Here is a 25,084-nt window from a genome sequence, read left to right as displayed (position 1 = left end):
GAACCCAAAAAAGGCCCACACCAAGACATTTATAATAAAAATGGCAAAAATTAAGATAGGATTCTAAAGGCAGCAAGAGAAAAACAAAGAATTAATTATAAGGGAACCTCCATAATGCTATCAACCAATTTCTCTATAGAAACACTACAGGCCAGAAGAGTGTGACAAGATATGTTCAAAGTTCTAAAAGGGAAAAATTTACAACCTAGAATACTCTACCCAGCAAGAATACTATTTAAAATAGAAGGAGAGGAGTTCCCGTCATGGTGCAGCAGAAACAAATCCGACTAGGAACCATGAGGTTTCGGGTTTGATCCCTGGCTTCACTCAATGATTAATGATCTAGTGTTGCCATGAGCTGTGGTGTGGGTTGCAGACACAGCTCAGATCTTGTGTTGCTGTAGCTCTGGCATAGGCCAGTGGCTATAGCTCTGATTAGACCCCCTAGCCTGGGAACCTCCATATGCTGCAGGAGCAGCTCAAGAAAAGGCAAAAAGACAAAAAAAAGAAAAAAAACCTGCAAAAAACACAAACACGTGGAGACCCAACAACGTGCTACTAAACAACCAATGGATCACTGAAGAAATCAAAGAGAAAATTAAAAAATACCTAGAAGCAAACGACAACGAAGATACTGGCTTATTTAAGTGATTGCTTTCCCATTGTGATTTCCTCCATCCTATTTCTCCTTACTTCTTTTTTATAGAGGAGCCCTTTTAGCATTTATTTTATTTTATTTATTTTTTATTTTTTTTGTCTTTTTGCATTTTCAAAGAACCAGCTTTTTGTTTCATTGATCTTTTCTATGGTTTTCTTTGTTTCTATTTCATTAATTTCTGCTCTGATTTTTATGATTTCTTTCCTTTTACTAACTTGAGGTCTCGTCTGTTCTTCTCCCTCGAGCTGCTTTAGATGTAAGGTTAGCTTGTTTATTTGAGCTTTTACTTGTTTCCTGAGGTGGGCTTGTATTGCTATAAACTTTCCTCTTAGAATGGCTTTTGCTGCATCCCATAGGTTTTGGAGTGTCATATCTTCGTTGTCATTTTGCTTCTAGGTATTTTTTAATTTCCTCTTTGATTTCTTCAGTGATCCATTGGTTGTTTAGTAGCATGTTGTTGGGTCTCCACATATTTATGTTTTTTGCAGCTTTTTTCTTTTTTTTTTGTCTTTTTGCCTTTTCTTGAGCTGCTTCCACGGCATATGGAGGTTCCCAGGCTAGGGGGTCTAATCAGAGCTATAGCCACCAGCCTATGCCAGAGCCACAGCAATGCAGAATCCGAGCCACATCTGTGACCAACACCACAGCTCATGCAATGCTGGATCCTTAACCCACTGAACGAGGCCAGGGATCAAACCCTCAACGTCATAGTTCCTAGTTGGATTTGTTAACCACTGTGTCACGACAGGAACTCCTTGCACTTTTTTCTTGTTGTTGATTTCCAGTCATATAGGGTTGTGCTCGGAAAAGATGCTTGATATGATTTCAATTTTCTTAAAGTTACTGAGGTTGAATTTGTAGCCCAGGATGTGGTCAATCTTAGAGAATGTTCCGTGTGCACTTGAGAAGAATGTGTATTCTCTTGCTTTTGGATGGAATGTCCTATAAATAACTATTAAGTCCACCTGGTTTAATGCTTCATTCAGGGCCTGTGTTTCCTTATTGATTTTCTGTCTGGATGATCTGTCCATTGCTGTAAGTCGGGTGTTAAAGTCCCCCACTGTGGTTGTGTTATTGTTGATTTGTCCTTTTAAGGTTGTTAGCAGTTGCCTAATATATTGTGGTGAACCTATGTTGGGTGCATAGATATTTATAAAATTGTTATATTGGGAGTTTCCGTCATGGCTCAGTGGTTAATGAATCTGACTAGGAACCCATGAGGTTGCGGGTTTGATCCCTGGCCTCGCTCAATGGGTTAAGGATCCAGGGTTGCCATGAGCTGTGGTGTAGGTCACAGACGCGGCTCAGATCCCACATTGCTGTGGCTCTGGCGTAGGCCAATTGCTATAGCTCCAATTGGACCCCTAGCCTGGAAACCTCCATATGCCAAGGGAGTGGCCATTGAAGAAAGGCAAAAAGACAAAAATAAGTAAATAAATAAAAAATAAAAATGTTATATCTTCTTCTTGGATTGATCCTTTGATCATTTAGTAGTGACCTTCCTTGTCCCTTAAAATATTCTTCATTTTAAAGTCTATTTAGTCTGTTATGAGTATTGCTACTCCAGCTTTCTTTTGATTCCGTTAGCATGGAATGTTTTCTTCCATCCTCCCACTTTCAATTTGTATGTGTCCCTAGAAGTGAAGTGGGTCTCTTGAAGGCAGCATATTTATGGGTCTTGTTTTTGTATCCATTCGGCGAGTCTATGTCTTTTGGTTGGGGCGTTTAGTCCATTAACATTTAAGGTAATTATTGATTTGTATGTTCTTATTGCCATTTTATTAATTGCTTTGGATTTGTTTGGGTTGCTCTTTTTTTCTTCCCTTCTTCTCTTGTTCTCTCCTTCTTCTGGTTCGATGACTATCTTTAGTGTTGTATTTGAGTTGATTTTTCTTATTTGTGTATCAATTGTAGATTTTTGATTTGCAGTTATTCTGAAGTTTTGATGTAAGAGTCAATATATATATATATATATATATATATATATGAGATTGTTTTAAGTTGTTGGTCTCTTAATTGCAAGTGTGTCTCCAGTGTCCTGCATTTGTACCCTCCTCTTCTCACGATTTCTGATTTTGGTGGCAAAATTGTGTGTGGATGATTTTGTATCTTTACTGTATATATACCTTTACTGGTGAGCCTTGTCATTTGTGGTATTTTTGTTTCTGGTTGCAGCCTTTTCTTTTCTGCCTAGAGAAGTTCCTTTAGTATTTGTTGTAAGGCTGGTTTAGTGTTGCTGAATTCTCTCAGCTTTTGCTTATCTGTGAAGGTTTTGATTTTTCCTTCAAATCTGAATGAGAGCCTTGCTGGGTAAAGTAATCTTGGTTGGAGGTGTTTTCCTTTCATCATGTAAAGTATATCATGCTACTCCCATCTGGCCTGCTGAAAATCTTCGGATAACCTTATCGGGTTCCCTTGTATGTGATTTGTTTCTTTTCCCTAGCTGCTTTCAAGATTTTCTCTTTGTCTTTAATTTTGATTAGTTTGATTAATATGTGTCTTGGTGTATCCCTCCTTGGGTTTATTTTATGTGGTACTCGTTGTGCTTCCTTGATTTCAGTGAGTGGTTCCTTTCCCATGTTAGGGAACTTTTCAGCTATTATCTCTTCAAATATTTTTTCTGTCCCCTTCTCTCTGTCTGATCCTTCTGGCACCCCTATAACACACATGTTTGTGCATTTAACATTGTCCCAGAGTTCTCTGAGATTCTCTTCATTTGTTTTCAATCTTCTTTCTCTTTTCTATTCCACATCTGTGATTTCCACTAATCTGTCCTCCACCTCACTTATTCATTCTTCTGCCCCCTGTATTCTGCTGTTGGCTGCTTCTAATGAATATTTTATTTCAGTTATTGTATTTTGCATCTCTTCTTGCTTAAGTTTTATATCTTGTATCTCTTTGGTCAGTGTTTCCTGTAAGTTATCCATCTTTGCCTCCAGTTTATTTCCAATGTCTTGCATCATCTTCAATGTCAACAGTCTAAAGTCTTTTTCCTGGAGGCTGAGAATATCCTCATTACTTAAGGAGTTTTTCTGGGGTTTTTTCTTTCTCCCTCATCTGAGTTAAAGTTCTCTGTCTTTTCATTTTTATAGATTTTTGGTGTGACCTTTTTACAGATACTAGAGTTGTAGCCTCTCTTACTTCTGGTGTCTGCCCCCCTTGTGGCTGAAGTTGGTATGGGGGCTTACTGTAGACTTCCTGATGGGAGGGACTGATGCTGGCCCTCTGGTGGGTGGAACTGACTCCTATCCCTCTGGTGGGTGGGTCTTTGTCTCTGGGTGAGATTAGAGGGGTTAGCTGTGTGCCTGTGGCTTTGTTTCTGGGTGAGATTAGCTGTGTGCCTGGGGAGTCTTTAGACAACCTGTTTACTGATGAGCGGGGCTGTGATCCCACCTGGATTATTGTTTGCCCTGGGGCTTCTCAGCACTGACTGACAGGTGGGGCCAGATTTTCCCAAAATGGCCACCTCCAGAGAAGGGCATGCTGCTTCCAATGTTCTTCCCCCACAACAAGCCACATTCACCCCTGTTTTCCCAGGAGGTCCTCCCAGAACTGCAGTCAGGTTTGACCCAGATTCCTATGGAGACTTTGCTTTGCCCTGGGACCCAGTGCACATGAAAGTCTGTGTGCGCCTTTTAAGAATGGGGTCTCCATTTCCCCCAGTCCCATAGAGCTCCTACACACAAGCCCCACTGGCCTTCCATGCCAGATGATTCAGGGGCTCTCTCTCCCAGTGCCAGATCCCCACAACAAACATAGGAGTTTGTTGTGGAGTTCAGAACTCTCACTCCTGAAGGTGCGTCTCTGTGAACCAGTTACTTTCCGGTCTGTGGGCTTCCCATCCTGGAGGTGTGGGGTTGCTTATATCATGTAATCACCCCCCTACCTCTTGATGTGGCCTCCTCTTTGTCTTTTGGGGTAGGATATCTTTTTGAAAGTTTCCAGTCCATTTGGTTGAAGATTGCTCAGCATTTGGTTGTAAATTTTGTTTTTAGGAGAGAAGTTGAGCTCCAGTCCTTCTATTCTTCCATCTTAATTCCATCTAGACTCTTTTTTTTGAATGTCTTTGAGCCTATATGACTATCCACTAAAGCAAACTGGTATAGGAAGGAATTAACACACTTCAAAAACAGTGCAACCACAAATCCAAACCAAACATTGCATTCACAAAAACTAAAAAAAAGAGGTCACAAGCATAAAATAAAAGGAAATCATCCAACCAAATAAAGAAAGGAACAAAGGAGAGACATAGATTCAACTGGAAAATAAGGTTTCAAATGGCAATAAATACATATTTATCAATAAAAAGGAGTTCCCATTGTGGCACAGCATTGCTGTAGCTCTGGCATAGGCAGGCGGCTGTAGCTCCAATTAGACCTCTACCCTGGGAACCTCCATATGCTATGGGTGTGACCCTAAAAAGACAAAAGACAAAAGACAAAAATAATAAAAATAATAATTACCTTAAATGTCAATGGACTGAATGCTCCAATCAAAAGACATAGAGTAGTAGATCGGATGAAAAAGCAAGAGCCTACAGTATGTTGCGTATAAGAGACTCACCTTAGTGCAAAGAACACATAATTGAAAGTGAGTGGATGGGGAGTTCCCATCGTGGCTCAGTGGTCAATGGGTTTGACTGGGGACCATGAGGTTGTGGGTTCCATCCCTGGCCTCACTCAGTGGGTTGGGGATCTGGAGTTGCCCTGGGCTGTGGTGTAGGTTGTGGGCATGACTTTGATCCCACGTTGCTGTGGCTATGGCTGTGGTATAGGCTGGCTGCTATAGCTCCGACTGGACCCCTGGCCTGGGAGCCTCCATGTGCCATGGGAGTGGCCCTGGAAAAGGCAAAAAGACAAAAAAAAAAAAAAAAAAAAAGAAAGAAAGTGAGTGGATGGGAAAACATATTTCATGCAAATGGAAAAGACAGGAAAGCAGGAGTTGCAATAATCGTATCAGACAAAATAGACTTTAAAATGAAGGCCATAAAGAAAGACAAAGAAGGACACTATTTAATGATAAAAGGATCCATTCTAGAGGAGGATATTACAATCATCAACATATATGCTCCTAATATAGGAGCACCCAGATACATACAGCAAATACCAGCAGACATAAAAGGAGAAATTGATGGGAATACAATAATAGTAGTAGACTTTAACACCCCACTTACATCAATGGACAGATCCTCTAGACAGAAAGTCAATAAGGCAACAGAGAACCTAAATGACACAATAGAAATGTTAGACTTAATTGACATTTTTAGGACATTACATCCAAAAAAAATCACAATATAAATTATTTTCAAGTGCACTTGGAATATTCTCAAGGATTGACTGCTACCGGGGCACAAAAATAACTTCAACAAATTTAAGAGTATAGAAATTATTTTAAGTATCTTTTCTGACCACAACGACTAGAGAAAAAACTGACTACACGGAGACTAAACAACGTGCTACTAAAAAAACCAATGGGTCAATGAGGAAATCCAAAAGGAAATTTAAAAAATACCTCAAGACAAATGATAATGAAAACACAACCATTCAAAATCTATAGGTTGCCACAAAAGCAGTGCTTAGAGGGAAGTTCACAGCAATACAGGCCTTCCTCAAAAAAGAAGAAAAACCTCATATTGACAACTTAATCCGCCACCCAAAAGAATTAGAAAAAGAAGAACAAAGTCAGCAGAAGGAAGGAAATCATAAAGATCAGAGAGGAAATCAATAAAATAGAGATTCAAAAAATGGAAAAAATCAATAAAACCAAGAGCTTGTTCTTTGAAAGGGTAAAAAAAATGGACAAACCTCTGGCCAGAGTCACTAAGAAAAAGAGAGAACTCAAATTAACAAAATGTGAAATGGACAAGGAAAAATCTCAATGGATACTACAGAAATACAGAAAACCATAAGAGAATACTGTGAACAGTTATATGCCAATAAATTCAACAACCCAGAAGAAATGGACAACTTTCTAGAGACTTACAGCCCGCCAAAACCGAATCAAGAAGAAATAGATCGATTGAACAGACCAATCACTAGAAGTGAAATTGAATATGTAATAAAAACACACCTTACAAGTTCCCATTGTGGCACAGTGGTTAATGAATCCAATTAGGAACTATGAGGTTGCAGGTTCAATCTCTGGCCTTCCTCAGTGGGTTAAGGATCCGGCATTGCCGTGAGCTGTGGTGTAGGTTGCAGACGTGACTCAGATCCCAAGTTGCTGTGGCTCTGGCATAGGCCAGTGGCTACAGCTCCAATTTGACCCTTAGCCTGGGAACCTCCATATGACATGGGTGCGGCCCTAGAAAAAGGCAAAAAGACAAAAAAAAAAAAAAAAAAACAAAACATTCCTTACAAACAAAAGTCCAGGACCAGATACCTTCACAGGCGAATTCTACCAAACACAAAAGAAGAACTTATACCCATCTTTCTTAAACTTTTCCAAAAGATTGAAGAAGAAGGAACACTCCCAAAGACATTCTTTGAAGCCACCATCATCCTAATACAAAAACCAGACAAAGATGCTATCAAAAAGGAAAATTACAGGCCAATATTATCAATTAATATAGACACAAAATTCTAACAAAATTTTAGCCAACTGAATCAAACAACATACAAAAAAGATCAGATGGCATGACCAAGTGGGATTTATCACAGGTTTACAAAGGAAGGTTCAACATACTCAAATTAACCAACATCATACACCACATTCACGAAAGAAAAGTCAAAAACCATTTTAATAGTTTCAGAAAAAGCATTTCACAAAATCCAACATCCATTCATGATAAAAACTCTTACCAGGGAGTTCCTGTCATGGCTCAGTGGTTAAGGAATCCAACTAGGAACCATGACGTTGCGGGTTCTATCCCTGGCCTTGCTAAGTGGGTTAAGAATCCAGTGTTGCAGTGGGCTGTGGTGTAGGTTTCAGACATGGCTTGGATCCCGTGCTGCTGTGGCTCTGGTGTAGGCCGGTGGCTGTGGCTTTGATTCGACCCCTAGCCTGAGAACCTCCATATGCTGCGAGAGTGGCCCAAGAAATGGCAAAAAAAAAAAAAAAGACAAAAAACAAACAAACAAACAAAAACCTCTTAGCAAAGTGAGTATAGAAGGAACATACCTTAACATAATCAAATCCATTTATGACAAACCCACAGCCAATACCATGCTCAGTGGAGAAAAGCTGAAAGCCTTTCTGCTAAAATCTAGAACAAGACAAAGGTGCCCATTCTCACCACTTTTATCCTAGCCACAGCAATCAGACAAACAAAAGAAATAAAATGTATCTAAATTGGAAGAAAAGAGGTAAAATTATCACTCTATGCAGATGACATGATACTATATATAGAAAACCCTAAGGACTCCACTCAAAAACTACTCAGACTGATCAAATAATTCACAAAATAGCAGGATATAAGGTTAACATTCAGAAATCAGTTCCATTTCAGAGTTCCTGTCATGGCACAGTGGAAACGAATCTGACTAGGAACCATGAGGTTGCAAAGTTCGATCCCTGGCCTCACTCAGTGGGTTAAGGATCCAGCATTGCCATGAGCTGTGGGGTAGGTCACAGAAGCAGCTTGGATCTGGCATTGCTGTGGCTCTGGCACAGGCTGGTGGCTACAGCTCCGATTAGATCCCTAGCCTGGGAACCTCCATATGCCGCAGGTGCAGCCCTAAAAAAACAAAAAGACCAAAAAAAAAGAAAGAAAGAAATAGTTGAAATCAGTTGCATTTCTGTATAATAACAATGAAATATTAGAAAAGGAATATAAAAATACAGTACCTTTTAACATCACACCCAAAAAAATTAAATACCTGGGAATAAACCTGACTAAAGAGGTGAAAGATGTATATGGTAAGAACTGTAAAACATTAATCAAGAAATTAAAGGATTCAAAGACATGGAGATATATTCCATACTCCTGGATTGGAAGAATTAATATTGTTAAAATGGCCGTATTGCCCTAAGCAATCTACAGATTCAGTGCAATCCCTATCAAATTACCCATGACATTTTTCACAGAACTGGAACAAACAATGCAAAAATTTACATGGAACCATAAAAGACCCAGAATTGCCAAAACAATCCTGAGGGGAAAAAAACAAGCAGGACACATAACTTTCCAGACTTCAGACAATATTACAAAGCTGTAGTAATCAAGACAGTGTGGTACTGGTACAAAAACAGATGTACAGATCAATTGAACAAAATAGAGAACCCAGAAATAAACCCAGACACCTATGGTCCATTAATCTTTGACAAAGGAGGCAAGAATATAAAATGGGGAAAAGACGATCTTTTCAGCAGGTGGTGCTGGGAAAACTGGACAGCTGCATGTAGAGCAATGAAACTAGAACACACCCTCATACCATTCACAAAAATAAACTCAAAATGGCTTAAAGGCTTAAACATAAGACAAGGCACCATCAAACTCCTGGAAGATAACATAGGCAAAACATTCTCTGACATCAACTCTACAAATGTTTTCTTAGGCCAGTCTCCCAAGGCAACAGAAATAAAAGCAAAAATAAACCAATGGGACCATTGCACAGCAAAGGAAACCGTAAAAAAAAAAAAACAAAAAGACAACCTACGGAATGGTAGAAGATAGTTTCGAATGATGCAACTGACAAGGGCTTAATGTCTAAAATATACAAACGACTTATACAACTCAACAGCAAAAAAAAAAAAAAACCCAACAACCCAATCGAAAAATAAGCAGAAGACCTGAATAGACATTTCTCTAAAGAAGATATACAGATGGCCAACAAGCACATGAAAAAATGCTCAACATCACTAATTATTAGTGAAATGCAAATCAAAACTACAATGAGGTACCATCTCACACCAGTCAGAATGGCCATCATTAACTCAACAAATAACAAATGCTGGAGAGGTGTGGAGAAAAGGGTACCTTCCTTCACTATTGGTGGGAATGTAAATTGGTACAACCACTATGGAAAACAGTATGGAGATGCCTCAGAAAACTAAATATAGAACTACCATATGACCCAGCAACCCCACTCCTGTGCATGTCCAGACAAAACTTGCATTGAAAAAGATATATGCACTCCTGTGTTCACTGCAGCACTATTCACTATAGCCAAGACATGGAACAACCTAAGTGTCTATTGACAGATGAATGGATTGAGATGGGTATACATACACAATGGAATATTACTCTGCCATTAAAAGGAAAAAATAATGCCATTTGCAGCAACATGGATGGAACTATTGACTCTCATACTAAGTGAAGTAAGTCAGAAAGAGAAAGACAAATATCATATAATACCACATATCTGGAATCTAATATACGTCACAAACAAACCTTTCTACAGAAAAGAAATAAACTCATGGACTTGGAGAACAGACTGTGGTTGCCAAGACAGACGGGGAGGGAGTGCGATGGACTGGGAGTTTGGGGTTAGTAGATGCAAACTATTGCATTTGGATGGATAAGCAATGAGATCCTGCTGTATAGCACAGGGAACTATATCTCGTCACTTGTGATGTAAGGATAATATGAGAAAAAGAATATATATATACGTACATATGTATGACTGGGTCACTTTGCTGTAGAGCAGAAATTGGCAGAACATTGTAAATCAACTATAATAGAAAAAATTAAAATCTAAAAAAATTTTTTTCAAGCCACAGAATGCTAATATAAAGGAAAGCTCACAATTGTTTACATATATAAGTAATTAATAATTAATGCTACTAGAAATAATAAGGGAAACATTTTTTTAAGGGTCACACCTGTGGCATATGTAAATTCCCAGGCTAGGGGTCTAATCAGAGCTGCAGCTGCCAGCCTAAGCCACAGACACAGCAACACCAGATCCAAGCTGCACCTTTGACCTACAAAACAGCTCACAGCAATGCCAGATCCTAACCCACGGAGTAAAGCCAAGGATCAAACCCACATCTTCATGGATACTAGTTGGGTTCTTAGCCTGCTGAGCCACAGTGGAAACTCCAAGGGAAACATTTTAACATGCAAGGAAAGTAGGGTGTATGTTTTAAGTAAAAGACAATATAAGGAATGGAGATGCATTTTTATTGAGGGAAAATTTTGTCCTAAACTGAGACTGGTTATTTCAGCATGGGAAAGAAAAAAAACGTAGGACAAAATTGTCAAAGTTTTGTGGAAAAGGAACCTTGGGGAAGGAATTCTATGTGTTGTCGAACTAAATAAGATTAAAATGAATTTATTTAAATTAATGTTTTAATATCAAAAGTAAGCTGGCACAATTTTAAAACTTGGTTTTTTCACTTTTGAAAGGAGAGGTTTCTTGGGATTGTTGGTCTGCTCTTAATAAGACATTGTAGGAGTTCTTTTATGGCTAAGCAGATTAAGGATCCAGTGCTATCAGCCCATGCCAGCAGCTTGGGTTGCTGCTATGGTATGGGTTTGACCCCTGGCCTGGGAACTTCCATGTGCCGCGGGGCTGGACCAACAACAACAACAAAAAAGACATTGTAAACAAGAGTTTTTCTTTACTTTTAAAGTGATCTGCCTAGAAAACAAAGATTCTATATTTTATCAAAATAATTTCCCTTGTTTGTTGTCTTTATCTGGCCTTTGATTACTTGAGTAAACCTAGTCTTTTTTTTTTTTTTTTTTTTTTTTTTTTTCTTTTTAGGTCCCCATCCAAAGCATATGGAGGTTCCCAGGCTAGGGGGCGAATTGGTGGAGCTGGAGCCGCTGGCCTATACCACAGCCACAGCAGTGCGGGATCTGTGCTGTGTCTGCCACCTACACCACAGCTCATGATAACTCCAGATCCTTAACCCACTGAGTGAGGCCAGGGATTGAACCTGCATCCTCATGGATACTAGTCAGGTTGGTTAACCACTGAGCCATGACAGGAACTCTTAAACCTAGTCTTCTTGATATTAAAGGAGCTAAGTTTTTCTCAGAATCACGTAATCTGCATTTGCATTCAAAGTCTTTATCACTATTGTTAATGGATAACTAAGTATTGTTTCACAGTGACCTCTGATCCTATATGACCAATCATTTTTAAATCTTTTGATATTTTTTTTAACAAGCCTTCCAAAATCAAATCAAATTTGAAGTAAAGTTCTTTCTGATTTATAACTAATTTTAGGATTTCTCAGAAGTTCCCTGGAAAATCACAAAAGATTTGTTTTCTCTCCTTATAAAAAGGAAATGTTAAATTAGTTAGGCTTATTTGATATGTTAAATTACATGGGAAACATTGTCAAATAAGAAGTAATATTAAGACTTCTTTAAGCTGTATATGTCATAAGTGTTCTAGAAATTGAGCGAAATTCCTGGAAATCTGATATGAAATGATATTTTGTAATGAGTCACAATTTTTATCTTATAATGTAATAATGTATGTGTCACAGAAATAACCAAATTTCCTTGACAATTGCATAGTAATAAACTCTCAGTAGCTTTTTAACTATGTCCATTTTTAAGACTTTTGTCATTTACAAAGTTATTGTTTTACTCTGATGTTTTTACAAAAATGTTCCTGCAAAAATACTTCATTTCTTTAAGATCATAAAACTGAACTAGCTAAGAATTTCCAGAAGTAATGGAAAAACTGGATTCAAGTAAAACAAATGTTAATTACATGAGACTGAATGAACTGAGGATGAGGATGAGAATTTTTTATGACTTTTCATGTGAAACGTTTCCTGTTTTCTTTTTCAGGTTTAAGGAAACCTCTCTCTCTCCCTCTTTTTTTTTTTTTTTTTTTTTTTCCATTTTTGGCCACCCCACAGCATATGGAGCTCCTGGGCCAGAGATCAGCTCCGAGCCGAAGTCTAGCTCTAAGCCACAGCTGCAGCAACATCAGATCCTTAACCCAACTGTGCCAGGCCAGGGATTGAACCTGTGTCCCAGTGCAGAGCTTTAGGAAACATATTCTCTTAATCTATATATGATATGCAGTAATTTGGTAAAGTATACCTTTGAAAACAAAGATGAAATGTTTACTTTTTATCCCTACTTTATCCCTACATAATTAGAAAATTCTTGAGTATTCTTCCACAGCAATAGAGTTAATTATTTGAATAAAATCATGATGAATCTGTTCTCCATGTAACAGAACATAAGTGGAAACACTGGCTGTATTACCAAGATTTTGACTAGGATGTCATATTTGAGAAAGATATACATGGACTCAGATATGACCAAAGCTTTTATGGTCAATCGCTGTTCTTGCTGCACTTACATAAATTATCAGGCCAGGTTCAAGGCAAACAAATTAGGTTCATTTTGATTGTGTTTTTTTTTAATTGGGGGAAATTGTAAAGAGAAAAATTATGTTTGCACCTTTGTAGATATTATATTCCAGTTCTATTAGTTTCTTTTACTTTTTTTTTAGGGCCTCACTTGTGGCATATGGAAGTTCCCAGGCTAGGGATGGAGTCAGAACTACAGCTGCCGGCCTACACCACAGCTCACAGCAATGCCAGATCCCTGACTCACTGAGCGAGGCCAGGGATTGAACTTGAATACTCATGGATACTAGTCCGGTTCGTTTCTGCTGTGCACCACAACAGGGACTCCCTGTTAGTTTCTTTAAGGTTTTGCTGTATACCTATGAAATGGACTGGATTCTAAACTCTTATAGTTTCCCCCAAATATATGGCTATAACTCTCTAGAACTAATGTTTCCAATTTTCTTCCCCCTCTCTGATTTGGAATCACCAAGAATGTAGAATGCCTTTGAATCTCCTTGGAAGGGACTATCTATCTACCTAGATAGCAACCAAACTTTAGGGACTTGAATCTTAGGCATACCTCTCACAGCTGAAGAAGTCTTGACTTGTGAGACCAAGTCAAATTGACTAGGAAGAGAAGTAGCCAACATCAAGGTAGACTGCTTCCTCTCAAGATGCTGGATCAAGACTTCATATGGTGGAGTTCCCATCGTGGTGCAGTGGTTAACGAATCCGACTAGGAACCATGAGGTTGCAGGTTCGATCCCTGGCCTCAGTGGGTTAAGGATCTGGCATTGCCATGAGCTGTGGTGTAGGTTGCAGACATGGCTTGGATCCTGCATTGTGGCTGTGGCGTAGGCCGGCGGCTACAGCTCCAATTGGACCCCTAGCCTGGGAACCTCCATATGCCACAAGAGCGGCCCTAGAAAAGGCAAAAAGACAAAAAAAAAAAAAAAAAAGACTTCATACCTTAACTAAACAAGAGACCCTTTCTTTTTTTCCTTCTTTTCTTTACTTTGGCATTGGCCTGGAAAGATAATGCCATTGTCCACATCTCCCAGGCCTTTGCTAAAGAGGGTATCTTGAATTTAGAACAACTTTTTATTCCAAGCTATGTTTTCAGTGCATTTACTTCCCAATACACTGGAAACCTAACTGGCCTCTGACTTGAATATGCAAATGCAACAATTTCTGCAAGTAAATCCATTAACAGTGCCACCTGAATAAATGAGGTTTGTGCCCTAACATGATTTATCTTTGTCTGTGATTTTTTTTTTTTTTTTTTTTTTTTTTTTTTTTTTTTTTAGGGCCAGACCCACTGCATGTGGAAGTTCCCAGGCTAGGGGTCAAATTGGAGCTGTAGCTCCTGGCCTACGCCACAGCTATAGCAACACAGGATCCAAGCTGGGTCTGTGACCTACACTACAGCTCATGGCAATGCTGGATCCTTAACACACTGAGCAAGGCCAGGGATCAAACCCATGTCCTCATGGATACCAGTCAGATTCATTACTGCTGAGCCACGACGGGAACTCCTGTCTGTGATTGTTATTCTCATTGGGTCTATGGATGCATAGATGGCTGATGTATAGCTGGGAAAATGCCTCTTAGTTAATCAGTTATCTAACTGGGTCCCTAACTGTCCACAGTCAAACTGAGACACTTTGCTTGTCAACTTCTTTGAATTTTACATCATTAGATTGGGAGAGATCTACCAGGCATTTTTCATGATTCAGAATTTGCTTCCTTTGACAGGTTTCTAACTTCCCTGGTTAGTAGTAAATGTAAATTAGGCTATGATCAAGGACCTTCTCCTTAACTCTTGAAAGTTTTGTGGAATCTGCTGCTAAGAAAATAGCTGTCCAACAACAGTCCTTAGACACTCTAGCCAAAGTTTTTCTTAATAGTAGGATAGCCCTTGATTATCTTTTAGCTAAACAAGTAGGTATCTATTCTATAGCCAATACCACCTTCTGCACCTAGATTAACACTTCTGGGAAAATTGAAATTCAGTTACATACTGTCACTCAGCAAGTCACTTTGCTTAAAAGGGTGACTCCTTCAACTAGGTCTTTCTTTGACTTATTTGATTTTCATCGTTCTGGGTCTTAGGGACCATGGCACTGAGGTGCACTTCAGATATTGGGAATTATCCTACTAATAGTAGTCATGGTAGTCTCCCTGGCATGTTGTATTCTCTTGAAAGCCTTCAATGCATGTTTGCAGCCATTAACCATCAAGAAGTTGACTTCCCTAAGACTGGAATGCTACAAAATGAATGAAAACAAGAAGTGAAAAATTATGAGCCTGAATTCATGAGCTGTGAATACCAGAGAAATTCAGTAAAAAAAAAAAAAATTTTTTTTTAATTAAAAATTTAAAAAATAATGACCTGGAGTTCCTGTCGTGGCTCAATGGAAACAAATCTGGCTAGTATCTATGAGGGTGCAGGTTCAATCCCTGGCCTCACTTAGTGGGTTAAGGATCAGGCGTTGCTGTGAGCTATGGTGTAGGTGGCAGATGTGGCTCGGATCTGGCATTTGCTGTGGTTATGTGGTTATGGTTAGGTCAGTGGCTGTAGCTCTGATTCGACACCTAGCCTGGGAACCTCCATGTGCCACAGGTGCAGCCCTAAAAAGACAAAAAAAAAAAAAAGAGCCTGTGAATACCATTCAGAGGCTCAATAAAAGCTGGAGAACTACAGGGCAGTAGCAAAGAGTGGCACTAATGCCTTAATTTTGGGGAGGGGAGTCATATTCTTACTTAAGCTGATTAAAGAACAGGAATTATTAAAAAGGAGACAACAGACCCCAAGTGGAGTCACTTGTGCTAAGACCATGTCACTAAACCAAGACTTTGTACCTAACCTAATTGCCGTTTCAGGCTCCTCCAGGAATGTAATCTTAACCAGTCAGTCTGGAATTTCCTGGTCATCACTAGTGAGGTAATCCACATGATAGACCCTTTCTTTCTGAAAGATGAGGTAGTTCACTCTTTCCTTGTTCCACTCCCTTTTGCCTGTAAAAATCTTCCATTATCTACCATTCATTGGAGCTCCTCTCTCTCTACTAGATAGGATAATGCTTGACTCATGATTCATTGAATAAAGACAAAAAGATCTTTTAAATTTACTCAGTTAAAAATTTTTTAACAATGGCTTTATGAAAGTGGTATTATAACTGAGCTTTGAAGAATAAGTAGGATTTGGAAACACAGAGATGGGGGAACAGGGTATTCTAGGAAGATGGGCTGTGAACAAAGGGATGAGAAAGGAAGTCAGAAGGTATGGAATGTAACAGAAATAGTTCAGTTTAGCTGGTGTGAAGTGCATATAAAGGGGAAATGATGAAAATTTAGCTGTAACAGTAGTTTGGAGTTAAGTGCAGGGCATATACAGACATGCCTTGAAGGTATTGCACATTTGGTTTCAGACCACCATAGTAAAGTAAATAATAAAAATAAAGCAAGTCACACAATTTTTTTAGTTTCCCAGTGCATTTAAAAGTTGTTGATGCTATATTGTAGTCTATTAAGTATGGGATAGCATTATTTCTAAAACAAAAACAAAAACAAACAAACAAAAAAACCAGAGTTCCCATTCTGGCTCATCGAGTTAAGAACCCTACTAGTATGCATGAGGATGCAGGTTCAGTCTCTGGCCTCACTCAGTGGGTTAAAGGATCTGGTGTTGCTGTGAGCTGTGGTGTAGGTCACAGACAGCTCAGATTTGGTGTGGCTGTGGCTGTGGCATAGGCTGGCAGCTGCAGCTCTGATTTGACCCCTAACCTGGGAACTTCCGTATGCCACTGGTGTAGCCCTGAAAAGAAGAAAAGGAAAAAAAAAAAAAAAAAAAAAAACCCAATATATATATCTTAAATAAATGCTATTGGAAAAATGTCACTGATGGACCTCCTTGTCCCAGGGTTGCCACAAACCTTCAGTTTTTATAAAGTGCAATAAAGCAAAAGCATAATAAAACAAGGTATGCCTGTATCAGGCAATTGAGTTCAGCCTTTATAATTTGGACAATCGGAAGCCATTGAAGGTTTTCAAGCAGGAAAGTGGCATGCTCACAACCATGCTTTCAGAACTCAGTTAGCAACCAGATGTGACATGTATTAAAAAAAAAAAAAAAGAGAGATGCATGTGATTGCAACAGCTGCCATTTGCTGAGTGCTAACGTACTTGTCCATTTATATGGTGGGAGTCACTGTGGCAAACATGGAAGGTGGAAACTGAGAAAGAAAAGAGATAGGAGATACCAGGGCAGTTGGAATTTATTGAATATGATAATTTGTTGCATGTGGAAGGTGAGGGAGGGCTCTCTGGCATGAGTGAGTGGGAAGAGAAAAGTAAGGACTAGGGGCTCTGGGGGGAGAAACTCAGTGAGTTCATTCTTTGACATGTGGAATGTAAAGCAGTAAGACAATTGGGCAGTGATGTCTAGGATGCAGCCAGAAATGGACCTTGAGAGAAAAGCCCAGGGCTAGAAAGATTTCCAGGTGTCAATTATACTAGTAGATGGAGAAACATGAGATTAGACTAAATTACCAAGGGAGAATAGAAAGAAGGGCAAAACATGACAAAGGGTGAGTCTTTGGGATACATTCATGTTGGGGAAAGGAAGCCAATGACTTTGCAACATAACCAATTTATAAACTTTGCTATCATTTTAATAGCCTGTGGACAAGAACAGAGAAATTAGATAGCATGTCCTATCCAGAGTTGGGGTCAGCAAGGTTGACTGCACAGGGAGGACAGGGATGGTGGTGTCATGGATACAGGTCAAGGCCTTGCTAAAATGTCTCCCTGTGGCTCTCAGGCTTAGAAAGTGCTGACCAGGCTTGGTTTTATAGGACTGCCATAATAGAATACCGCAAAGTAGGTAATTTAAGACAATTGAAATTTATATTCCTCTAGTTCTGGACCTTAGAAGTCCAAAAAAAAAAAGGGCGTTTGCAAGCTTGGTTCCTTCTAAGGATGTGTGGAAGAATCTTTTTCATGCCTCTTTTCTAGCTTCTGCTAATGGCTGACATTCCTAGGTGTTCCTAAATGGCTGACAGATGCATCTAATCCAATCTCTGCCTTGATTTTCACACGGTGTTCCCCATGCACCTCTACGTCTTCACATGGCCTTTTTCTCATAAGGAAACCAGTTTTGTTGGATTAATGACCTTATTGTAACTGACTGCATCTACAATGACCCTGTTTATGAATAAGGACACATTCTGAGGTACTATGGGTTAGGACTTCAAAATTCCCATGTAGGGGGACATAATTTAATAATGGGCCTGATGGCAGGAAAGAAAGTAATGTGAGGTGGGGGTAGGAGGGTAGAAATGGGGTCTGGTCAGTGTGGCAGAAGTGCAGGTAGAATTTTTGAACATTAGGGAATGGTGAAAGTGCTTCTTTGCCACAAATGGTCTGAGTTTGTGTGACTGTATTGGTTTATATACATTTATACCTCTAGCTTTAGAATAACATTTTTCTTTACCATGTGGAATTAACTCAGATATACAAGTTAGGTGCTTACTAAAGCTCCAGTGTGGATGGACCCAATCCTCTGCAGAGACTTGGGGTGATAATCTGGTTGGAAGTGAGAGTCTAGGGGACTTGTCCTAAGCCATGTTTTATGGCAAGCCCATCATATTTATATGGATTGTTGTTATTTGGGGTGATCTGGGGCTAGGGGAGTTGATGGAGGTATAGGGGGCCAAACTCCCAACCAGCCTTTGGACATCCATTGATCTCTAGCTTATCCTTTCATCCTGCTGACCTTTTCAGATCTATTATAACTATATTAACCCAAATGTATTAGTTGGAAATGGAACCAAGATTAAATGATTTCTGTGATCTCAAGCTCACTTGCTGGGTCATGCTCATCAGCAGAGAGGGAAGTGCATGAATTTACTTTTCTAGTATAGTAGTTCAAGCATCTGAGGGGCAGCCTCTAGCAGCAATGGTCTTACATAATGATGACGCAAGCTTTTGCTGCTCTTGGAAAAGTAAGTAAGAAACCACAAACAACACAAGACAGCCTGTATTAGAAGGCAGATTTTGCAACAACTCACACAAACAAGGTATTCCTGAAGTACAGTAGAATGGTTGCTTCTAGGGAAAGGGGGGAGAGTGGGAGGAGCCCCAAATAAAATGAGATGATTGATTGATAAAACAAGAGAGGGGCCTTGCAGAGATCAGTGAGAGAGGGTCCTATAGACTAAGAAGTTTGCTCAATACAACCTCTTGCACCTGAAGTTAAAAAACAACACCAACCAACCAACCAGAGTATCTGAGTCAGAACTGCAAATCCCCTAAACACTAGCTTTTTGTAAGTAAGCTAATCCCTCATCCCTGAGCTCATCACTTATAAAATGGAGATAATATTAGTATCCACATCATGAGATTGTTGTGACAATGAAATGAACCTAAATGTGTAAGGTGCTCAGAAGAGCAACCTGGCACATAGCAAACACTCAACTCTATGATTGAGTGAATTAAGTAAAATAATTCATATAAAATGCTTAGCACAGGAGTTCCCGTCGTGGCGCAGTGGTTAAGGAATCCGACTAGGAACCATGAGGTTGCGGGTTCGGTCCCTGGCCTTGCTCAGTGGGTTAAGGATCCGGCGTTGCCGTGAGCTGTGGTGTAGGTTGCAGACACGGCTCGGATCCCGAGTTGCTGTGGCTCTGGCGTAGGCCGGCAGCTACAGCTCCGATTAAATCTCTAGCCTGGGAACATCCATATGCCGCGGGAGCGGCCCAAAGAAATAGCAAAAAAAAAAAAAAAAAGACAAAAAAAATAAAAAATAAAAAAATAAAATAAAATGCTTAGCACAGCACCTGGCTGATAGGGTTCAATACAAGTTAGTTAAGTACTGTTGTCATAGGCATCATCATTATCATCACCATCATTTCTTTACATGGCCAACACCATGCCTTAAATGAGGGAGAGATAGCTGGAGGCTTTTTGCACAATGGAAAGACAATGCTTTCTAATATGCTAATTCCACCTCCATTATTCCTTTTGTGTAATCGAGGGCAAGCTGTTTCACTTCTTTCAGTATCGGTTTCCCCAGGTAAACCTCTTATTCTAGTAGTCAGCATTAAATCTCATTCTTGGCACTTCACTCCTTTGGAAGCTCAGGTGTTGGAACCCCACGTTTAGTCTGTGTGAGTTTTTGTGACAGGAGCAAAGCAAAGGCAAGGGCCTGGTCCTCAGAAAAGTCTCATCAGTCCTGGTGATATTGCTAGACCCCTGGGGCATGTCACACTCTCTAACACAAGCCCCATCAGTGCAGATTATATGTACCCCAAACATGGGATCATTAGTAACTATTTGTGCTGCATAGAAGCAGAAGCCCAACCAAGATGGGATAATGTGGCTTACCCACCATTGTCTCAGGGATTCTACTTGTCTTGGTCTAACTTTTTATTTTGTTTCATGTCAGAGTTACTGAGAACTCACTTTGTGTCAGGTGTTGTACTGTTTCACACTTATTTGCATTTAGTCCTCCTAACAACCCTGTGAGGAGAGAACTTTCTTATCCTTTTGTGAATGAGGAAACTGAGGCATGGGGCTATGGAGTCATTTGGCCCAGCTTCTACAACAAGTAACTGAATTCAAGCAGCCGGGCAGTAGAACCTTTGCTGCTAGACCACCCTTGGAAATTCTCAGGGAGTTTGGCAGTTTGGATCAAAGAGAAATTTGATATAATCTGATCTGATGATTTCAACTCAATGAGTATATCTGATAGATCCGTTTGACTTGCTGTTTGAATGCTTATCATGGCAAAAGAAAAAAGTAAACACCCATTTATAGGAGACTGGTTAAGTAATTTATGCTACATAGTTGCAATGGGGTGATACAGACTCATGAAGAATAATGCAGATTTATATGCCTTAATATGAAACTATCCCCAAGATACAGGCTTAAGTGAAAAAAAGAAACCTCCACGAGTTCTCTTGTGGCTCAGCAGGTTAAGAATCTGGCATTGTCACTGCTGCAGCTCGGGTCACTGCTGTGGCACCAGTTTGATCCCTGGCCCAGGAACTTCCACATGCGATGGGTGTGGCCAAAAAAAAAAAATCTTGCATAGATATGGATATTTTATTTATTTTAATTACTCAATGAATTTATTACATTTATAATCGTACAGTGATCATCACAATCCAATTTTATAGGATTTCCATCCCACAACCCCAGCACATCCCCTACCCCTCGAACTGTCTCCTTTGGAAACCATAAGTTTTTCAAAGTCCGTGAGTCAGTATCTCTTCTGCAAAGAAGTTCATTCTGTCCTTTTTTCCGATTCCACATGTTAGTGAAAGCATTTGATGTTGGTGTCTCATTGTCTGACTGACTTCACTCAGCATGATAATTTCTAGGTCCATCCATGTTGCTAAAAATGCCAGTATTTCGTTCCTTGTTATGGCTGAGTAATATTCCACTGTGTATATGTACTACATCTTCTTGATCCACTCCTCTGTCAGTGGGCATTTAGGTTGTTTCCATGTCTTGGCTATTGCAAATAGTGCTGCCATGAACATTGGAGTACATGTGTCTTTGCGAGTTATGGTTTTCTCTGGGTAGATGCCCAGGAGCGGGATTGCTGGATCAAATGGTAGTTCTATTTTTAGTTTTCTGAGGAATCTCCATACTGTTCTTCACAGTGGTTGCACCAATTTACAATCCCACCAACAGTGTGGTAGGGTTCCTTTTTCTCCACACCCTCTCCAGCACTTATTGTTTGTAGACTTTTGGATGATGGCCATTCTGGCTGGTGTAATATGGTACCTCAGAGTGGTTTTGATTTGCATTTCTCTAATGATAAGTGATGTTGAACAACTTTTCATGTGTTTTTTGGCCATCTGTATGTCTTCTTTGGAGAATTGTCTGTTTAGATCTTCTGCCCATTTTTTGATGGGGTTGTTAGTTTTTTGGGAATTGAGTGGTAGGAGGTGTTTATGAATTTTGGAGATTAATCCCTTGTCAGTCGATTCATTTGCAAAGATGTTCTCCCATTCTGTGGGTTGTCTTTTTGTTTCGTTTTGGGTTTCCTTTGCTGTGCAGAAACTTTTCAGTTTAATTAGGTCCCATTTGTTTATTTTTGTTTTTACTGTCATTATTCTAAGAGGTGGATCTGAGAAGATGTTGCTGTCATTAATGTCAGAGAGTGTTTGGCCTATGTTTTCTTCTAAGAGTTTTATAGTGTCTGCTCTTATATCTAGGTCTTTAATCCATTCTGAGTTTATTTTTGTGTATGGTGTTAGGGAGTGTTCTAATTTCATTCTTTTCCATGTGGCTGTCCAGTTTTCCCAGCACCACTTATGGAACAGGCTGTCTTTTCTCCATTGTATATTCTTGCCTCCTTTGTCATAGATTAGTTGGCTGTAGGTGTGTGGGTTTAATTCTGGGCTTTCTGTCCTGTTCCACTGATCTAAATTTCTGTCTTTGTGCCTGTACCATATGGTTTTGCTGACTGTTGCTTTGTAGTATAGTCTGAAATGAGGGAGCCTGATTCCTCCAGCTCCATTTCTCTTTTTCAAGATATCTTTGGCTAATCTGGGTCTTTTGTGCTTCCAAACAAATTTTAAAATATTTTGTTCAAGTTCTGTGAAAAATGTCCTTGATAATTTGATAGGGATTGCATTGAATCTGTAGATTGCCTTGGGTAGTATAGTCATTTTGATGATAGTAACTCTTCCAATCCAAGAGTATGGTATGTCTTTCCATCTATTTGTGTCATCATTGATTTCTTTCATCAGTGTCTTATAGTTTTCAGAGTACAGGTCTTTTGTCTCTTTAGGTAGGTTTACTCCTAGGTATTTTATTCTTTTGGATACGCTGGTAAGCAGTATTGCTTCCCTAATTTCTCTTTCTGATCTTTCATTGTTAGTATATAGAAATGCTGTTGATTTCTGTGTATTATTAAGTTTGTATCCTGTGACTTTGCCAAATTCATGGATGAGCTCTAACAGTTTTCTGGTAGAGTCTTTAGGATTCTCTAGGTGTATTTTTAAAAGATTGCAAAAACAGTGTGTATAACATCACTACAAAATAAACAGGTCATGCTGCTCACTGCTTACAAAATCAATATTAACAGATATTGATAGAAAGGAAAGGTGCCTTTAGTCAGAATATCAGCAATCTGGGGACATGGTGGATTCAACACTCCAAAAAAACCATCTCCAAAGATTCTGCTTAGGAGTTCCCGTCGTGGCGCAGTGGTTAAGGAATCTGACTAGGAACCATGAGGTTGCGGGTTCGGTCCCTGCCCTTGCTCAGTGGGTTAACGATCCGGCGTTGCCGTGAGCTGTGGTGTAGGTTGCAGACGTGGCTCGGATCCTGCGTTGCTGTGGCTCTGGCGTAGGCCGGTGGCTACAGCTCCGATTCAACCCCTAGCCTGGGAACCTCCATATGCCGTGGGAGCGGCCCAAGAAATAACAACAACAACAAAAAAGACAAAAGACAAAAAAGAAGAAAAAAAAAAAAAAGATTCTGCTTAGCCATGAAAGTGTTTAAAGGGAAACAAGGAAGTAGTCTTAGTTAATCATTGAGATGGGGGTCAGGGTCATCACCATCCTCTCCAGTGTGCAGGGTTGTCCACTCCTTGTGATCTTCCTCTAGATGTTATCTTGTTCACACAGTTTGGTCACACAGTTGACTGAGATTACTGAAGGGGAAGATAGAAAGAGATTTGGTCATCTGTTAATTCTTCATTTCTAATTCTTTGATTTACAGAAAGAACCAACAAGTTAGGCAAGGTATTATGTGATTAAAAGATTTGAAGGATTTGTTTGGGCCAGAGATGAGTAGAACATGGACATGTTTGGTTTCAAATTTAGTTACAGGAGTTCCCGTTGTGGCTCAGCGGTAGTAAACCCAGCTAGTATCCATGAGGACATTAATTCAATCCCTGGCTTCACTCAGTGGGTTAAGGATCCGGCATTGCTGTGAGCTGTGGTGTAGGTCACAGATGCAGCTCGGATCTGGCATTGTGGTGTCTGTGGTGTAGGCAGCTACAGCTCGGATTCCACCTCTAGCCTGGGAACTTCCTTGTGTGGTGGGTGCAGCCCTAAAAAAGCCAAAAAAAAGTTAGTTACAATATAGCTAAAGTAACAAGAGAGGGGGCTTCCTGTTGAGGGGGGTTTCCTGCAAAGAGCTACTTATAAACCCCCTCTTGTCAGAATATCGTTCTATTTCTGTGGGATTAGGGGCGAAGATCTATCATCTCTAACTTCTTCATGCTGACATAGGGGCACTGTATTCTCAGAATGGAAAATGTCAACATGGGTCTGTAACATCTCTTTGCTGACAATTTTAGTTGCCCACTTACATATATAGGCAGGACAAGCTACAATTATTTTGATGCCCACAAATATATAGATTACTATGAGCAATAATTTAATCCCATTCTCTTGAGGCCAATTCTTGGACTTGTGCTAGCAGTAGATTCAGTACTGTTCAAGTTAGAGAAGTTTATGTCAGGGCTATAGTCTAGTCATTACGCAGTTAGCTTTTTTTCCCTTCTGGTGGCAGGTATAGTATCTGTAAAACAACTTAGAAATGTGCATCAGACACTGAGTCTCTGACTCTATTGCCCTAATCATTAACCACTCCATTTTGTACATGGGTTAGGGTAGAGGGAGACTTGTGTTCCAGCTATCATTAATATTTTAAAACAAGGGGGACACACACACATATATATACACACTTACTTGTAGTTTTATTTATTTTTTATTTTAAAAGTTTTCTAAAGTTTTTAAGGAATGGTTGATTTATAGCATTGTGTCAATTTCCGCTGTACAGCAAAGTGACCCAGTCATACATACATATACATACATACATTCTTTTTTTTATGTTTATTTATTTATTTTTCTGCTGCTGCACCCATGGCATATGGAAGTTCCTGGGCTAGGGGTCGAATTGGAGCTGCAGACACCAGCTGACACCACAGCCACAGCAATGCCAGATCTGAGACACATCTGCAACCTACCCCATAGTTCACGGCAACACTGGATCCTTTAACCACTGACCAAGGCCAGGGATGGAACCTGCATCCTCCTGGGTACTATTCGGGTTCATTACCACTGAGCCACAATGGGAACCTCCTACATTCTTTTTTTATATATTTTTTTCCATTATGGTCTATCCCAGGAGATTAGTTAAGAGTCCCTGTGCTATATAGTAGGACCTTGTTGTTTATCCATTCTATATGTA

The 25,084-nt window shown here is 39.7% G+C and overlaps 1 protein-coding gene and 1 long non-coding RNA gene across 2 annotated transcripts in view; one reads left to right on the top strand and one right to left on the bottom strand.

Moving 5' to 3' along the window:
• Nucleotides 1–25,084, top strand: part of NFE2L2 (NFE2 like bZIP transcription factor 2) — a 102,995-nt gene that overhangs the window by 8,435 nt on the left and 69,476 nt on the right. The window lies entirely within an intron of this gene.
• LOC146396001 (uncharacterized) overlaps nucleotides 20,052–25,084 on the bottom strand; it is an 881,025-nt gene continuing 875,992 nt past the window's right edge. The window contains exon 2 of the long non-coding RNA XR_014829825.1: nucleotides 20,052–24,742. This is a non-coding gene — a long non-coding RNA (uncharacterized LOC146396001). The remainder of the gene's footprint in view (nucleotides 24,743–25,084) is intronic.

Source organism: Sus scrofa, chromosome 15 (genome assembly GCF_054392235.1).
Source record: "Sus scrofa isolate SSC_HxYL_T2T_F1_AM1 chromosome 15, Sscrofa_HxYL_maternal_Yorkshire_Landrace_v2.0, whole genome shotgun sequence".
NCBI classification, from domain to species: domain Eukaryota; kingdom Metazoa; phylum Chordata; class Mammalia; order Artiodactyla; family Suidae; genus Sus; species Sus scrofa.
Note: the sequence above shows the minus strand (reverse complement) of the source record. Positions and strands in the feature narration are given on the sequence as shown.